The sequence below is a fragment of the Nylanderia fulva genome, unplaced genomic scaffold (genome assembly GCF_048542155.1).
Source record: "Nylanderia fulva isolate GAGA-0341 unplaced genomic scaffold, ASM4854215v1 Scaffold709, whole genome shotgun sequence".
In the NCBI taxonomy this organism is placed as follows: Eukaryota; Metazoa; Arthropoda; class Insecta; order Hymenoptera; family Formicidae; genus Nylanderia; species Nylanderia fulva.
In genome coordinates this window covers 1-5000 of record NW_028190818.1, presented here as the reverse complement: position 1 = coordinate 5000, position 5000 = coordinate 1, and the positions used below count along the sequence as shown (strand labels likewise).

Genomic DNA, 5000 nt, shown 5'->3' with positions numbered 1-5000 from the left:
TCCCAAACACCACATTTCCCTGCGGCGGAACCGCGGGATTCTGTGCTGGGCTCTTTCCTGTTCGCTTGCCGCTACTAAGGAAATCCTGGTTAGTTTCTTTTCCTCCGCTTAATAATATGCTTAAATTCAGCGGGTAATCTCGCCTGCTCTGAGGTCGTCGCATAGTGAGTTTTCGTAGCCGTTTGCATCCTCCGCGTCGCTCATCGTCGTCTCTCCTCTATAATATATATTATAAGAGGGAGAGAGAGTGAGCGTCGAACGAGAGAGCAGCAGCGGCAGCACACGAAATACGCGAGGAGGCAAATCGCCGGGGCGCTAACCGCACACACACTCGTTGGTGGTAATGGAGACGATATATCGCGGGGTTCGAGATTCTCGGCTCTCCCTTCTCTTTCATATACGAAATTCGGGCGGAATCGATTCGACGAGTACACGACGCGGCGCGCCGGTCCCCTTTTTTCGCTTTACGAAAATTTCGTGGACTCGGACACGCGGTCGGCTCGCGATTCAAAACTCTTCTCCGTAAAGAGGTAAAGGATTACGAATGCTCTCTCCGCCGGACGACGACGCGCCGTATATTTCTCCGTAATACCGTTATGTGTGCGGGCAAGGGCGCCTCGGCATAAGACGCGCGAGCGCTATCGCACCGAGAGACGCGGCACAGAGTGCGAGAGCAGTCCGGTCAGTCTGTGTGATGTACGGAGAGGAGAGACGGTGAGACAAGCGCTACCTACTTTCGGGAGACAACGACGCACGCGCCGCTCTAGGGAAAGCGGTGCCATTCACCGTCCTGACCCTTTTTTTGGCCGTTTGTTGCTCCCTTCGCGCGCGCTCTTACTCTCATCCCATTTCTCCTCGGCTCTCGCGTACACACACGACTTGGATACACAAACACGCTCCCCCTCTTAATTTGCGCAGCATTCTCTGGGCGCGCGTTCGCCAACGTTTTACACGCTTGTGCGCTTCTCCTCCTCATTATTATTATTATTTCGGTGTGTCATTTCAGACGACGCCAGGATTTGCACCGCGGCCGGTCGGCGCGGCACAGACACCTCGGGCGAACGTCCAACGATCGCTCGTACGCCCATTGTAAGCGTTGCACAGGGCACAGGCGACGCGCGCGCCATTCTCTGGTCGCCCGCGACGTGGCCGTGCGCGCTTTTCGGGCGCAAGCAGTTTAGGGGTACTAAAACGACCCTCAACCAGGCGTGGTCCGGGAATTGTATCCGTGGACCGCAATGTGCGTTCGAAATGTCGATGTTCATGTGTCCTGCAGTTCACAAGTTGACGCGCAATTAGCTGCGTTTTTCATCGACCCACGAGCCAAGTGATCCACCGTTCAGGGTAATCGTTCGAAATTTTTGCGTTCGCGAAGAAACGCGCTTCTCGTTCAACCATTGTGGTCTCTTCTCTCGGACGAGAGAGAGAGAGAGAGAGAATAATCGTGGTGGCTCTTCGATCAGCCTGTCCGCGCGCGTCCTCGGACGCGCGCGGACCGCCGCCTCCCGCCAGGGATGGCTACGGCACAAAGATAGAGTTGTGTGTTTCTCGTTCAGAGCGTCTCTCCCGCAACGGGAGAGCCGGGGCGGAAGCTCTTTGAAGAAACCGTCGGACCGATACAGTTGACAGATTGGTCGAAATATCATCGATCCCTTCTCTGTGTTATATATATATATTATAATAATATATGGGGGTCCTCTCGCTCGGCACTCGCGGTCGCACACCGTGTGTTCTCGGCACGCTGACCGCTGCCCCGCGACAACGGGGAGGGCGCGCGTCGACGAACGTCGTGGGTGCTGCACACACGCGTGCGCGGGCATAGGTTACCACCGGTTCGCGCTCAACGCCGAATCGACGCTCTGTGTGTGTGTGTGGCCGGAGAATGGCACACACACGAGCGTGATCGCGAAGCGTCTCGCTCCGAATCGTCGTCGAACACCGCCGAGCGCGCTGCTCTGCTTGCCTACTACTTTCGGTCAGAGAGGCGCGACGGCGTCCGTCGTTATATCAAAACACAACAACAAATTCCGTCAAATCCGTTATTTTCTTTTTCTCTGAGAGCGCCTTTTCAGCGCGTCCATTTAGTCGCCGACTGCTGCGAGCGCGCGTCTCTCCCAAAAGAGAGGACTCTCGACGCAGAGCAGGACCTTCGGAACGTTAATGATCCTTCCGCAGGTTCACCTACGGAAACCTTGTTACGACTTTTACTTCCTCTAAATGATCAAGTTTGGTCATCTTCCCGGCAACATCGGCAATGCCGAGACATTGCCGCGCACCAGTCCGAAGACCTCACTAAATCATTCAATCGGTAGTAGCGACGGGCGGTGTGTACAAAGGGCAGGGACGTAATCAACGCGAGCTTATGACTCGCGCTTACTGGGAATTCCTCGTTCATGGGGAACAATTGCAAGCCCCAATCCCTAGCACGAAGGAAATTCCAGCGGGTTACCCGGGCCTTTCGGCCAGGGAACACACGCTGATTCCTTCAGTGTAGCGCGCGTGCGTCCCAGAACATCTAAGGGCATCACAGACCTGTTATTGCTCAATCTCGTGCGGCTAGAAGCCGCCTGTCCCTCTAAGAAGATTTGTTTGTACGTTGGTAGTAAAAACCCGCCAGCCGAAGCCGGGGGGCCTTCGCGATACCATAAGGTACGCCTATTTAGCAGGCTAGAGTCCTCGTTCGTTATCGGAATTAACCAGACAAATCGCTCCACCAACTAAGAACGGCCATGCACCACCACCCACCGAATCAAGAAAGAGCTATCAATCTGTCAATCCTTCCGGTTGTCTGGGCCTGGTGAGGTTTCCCGTGTTGAGATCAAATTAGCCGCAGGCTCCACTCCTGGTGGTGCCCTTCCGTCAATTCCTTTAAGTTTCAGCTTTGCAACCATACTTCCCCCGGAACCCAAAAGCTTTGGTTTCCCGGAAGCTGCCCGCCGAGTCATCGGAGGAACTTCGGCGGATCGCTAGCTGGCATCGTTTATGGTTAGAACTAGGGCGGTTATCTGATCGCCTTCGAACCTCTAACTTTCGTTCTTGATTAATGAAAACATTTTTGGGCAAATGCTTTCGCTTCTGTCCGTCTTGCGACGATCCAGAATTTCACCTCTAACGTCGCAATACGAATGCCCCCATCTGTCCCTATTAATCATTACCTCGGCGTTCCGAAAACCAACAAAATAGAACCGAGGTCCTATTCCATTATTCCATGCACGCAGTATTCAGGCGAAGGTAACCTGCTTTAAGCACTCTAATTTGTTCAAAGTAAACGTACCCCCGATTTCAAACACTCATAAAGAGCACCGCGCCCTGGATATTAGTTGGGCCCCCCTCGCGGGCAAACCCCCCCCGGGTGGGAAACGCCACATCACGCCCATTAAACCCGCGAGGGAACCAAACGGTGTGCACCCCGATCAACAAACGACTTTTTCCCAAAAAAAAACCCGCAACAACTTTAATATAGGGCTTGGAGCTGGAATTACCGCGGCTGCTTGCACCAGACTTGCCCTCCAATGGATCCTCGTTAAAGGATTTAAAGTGTACTCATTCCGATTACGGGCCTCGGATGAGTCCCGTATCGTTATTTTTCGTCACTACCTCCCCGTGCCGGAGTGGGTAATTTGCGCGCCTGCTGCCTTCCTTGGATGTGGTAGCCGTTTCTCAGGCTGCCCTCTCCGGAATCGAACCCTGATTCCCCGTTACCCCCCGTTACAACCATGGTGGCGCAGAACCAAACATCGACAGTTTAAAAAGCAGACATTTGAAAGATGCGGCCGCCGGTGCTAGACCGTGCGATCCAGCACAAAGTTATTCGAGTCACCAAAAAACGGGGGACGAACGCGACCGCCCGCCACCGATTGGTTTTGATCTAATAAAAGCGTCCCTTCCATCACTGTCTGGACTCTGTTTTTGTCATGTAATTAGCTCTAGAATTACCACAGTTACCAAGTAATGTGGTTTCAATCTAAGAAACATAACTGATTTCATGAGCCATTTCGCGGTTTCATCAACCTTAATTCGGATGCACCCGGAATGCATGGCCTGTAAAATCTTTGAGACAAGCATATATGACTATACTGGGGGCAGATCAACCCGGGACTTCGTGTTCGTTTACTCGCAAGGAGTAACTCGCGAGCGAGCCCCGAAGACTCCCTCGCTAGCTCTTTTTTTTGCGCGCGCGCGGTTCGATGCCGAAACAAGCCTCGCGCGCGCGACCACCTCGTATGTGCCATTTTATTTGCCGCCGGTCTTGCCTCAGGCCGGTCGGCGACACCTGCTGTTGTTTAAGCCCATTATGTAAAGCTAACGAAGAGAACGACGGAAGGCGAGAGTAAACCCCCCCGCGCCGCCGCCTTCCTTCTTCCACTTCTTCCTCCTCGCTCTCCGTTCAAAATCCACAAGATCAAATACTATGGGGTTTTATTCTCCCAAATGTTTATGAGGCGGCGGTCTCGAAAAGACCGGGGCTATTCACCCCGACGCTATATCGACAATGGCGATGCCTTAGACGTCGAGGACTGTTTTTGTCTGGTTCGTACGCGTTTAATAACCGCACCGACCAGAACAATAAATTCGCTAAAGGCGTACCAAAGCGAGCGGGAAAAGCAAACTCTTCCCGCAAACTCGTATCCGTGGAGTAGATTCTCGGTAAGCGCGACGAAATTTCCCTGCTTTGCGTACGAACGAGAGGGTAACCGCGCGGCAACCACTAGAGGCGTGCCCCCCACATAGACCATTCGGTCTTAGCGGGCAACCGACTCGTGGCAATGCTGTGCTCGTTAAATAAGGGTGCGTTTTTTTTGCGCGCGTTTCGGCACCGAACGAGAAGACCGCCGTAACCCCGCGAAGAGGAACGAGAACGCGGAGTCGAACGGGACTTCTCCGCGAACACGCAAACCTCCAAGCATGAGAAGACTTGCGGCGGGGGCGTTCTGCGACGATCGTATATTATTTTATATATTCCGGGTTTTCCAAATCAAACATTTTATATAAAAGTTCTC

At 53.4% G+C, this 5000-nt stretch overlaps 1 non-coding gene and 2 pseudogenes across 1 annotated transcript; all 3 read right to left on the bottom strand.

Moving 5' to 3' along the window:
* The window catches only part of LOC114929745 (large subunit ribosomal RNA), a 4831-nt pseudogene extending 4674 nt beyond the window's left edge, over positions 1 to 157 (bottom strand).
* Positions 158 to 1192: 1035 nt separating this feature from the next.
* Positions 1193 to 1347, bottom strand: LOC114929744 (5.8S ribosomal RNA). The gene has a single exon (XR_003819312.2). It is a non-coding gene; the product is annotated as a 5.8S ribosomal RNA (ribosomal RNA).
* Positions 1348 to 2158: 811 nt separating this feature from the next.
* LOC146720327 (small subunit ribosomal RNA) lies at positions 2159 to 4098 on the bottom strand (annotated as a pseudogene).
* Positions 4099 to 5000: the final 902 nt, after the last annotated feature.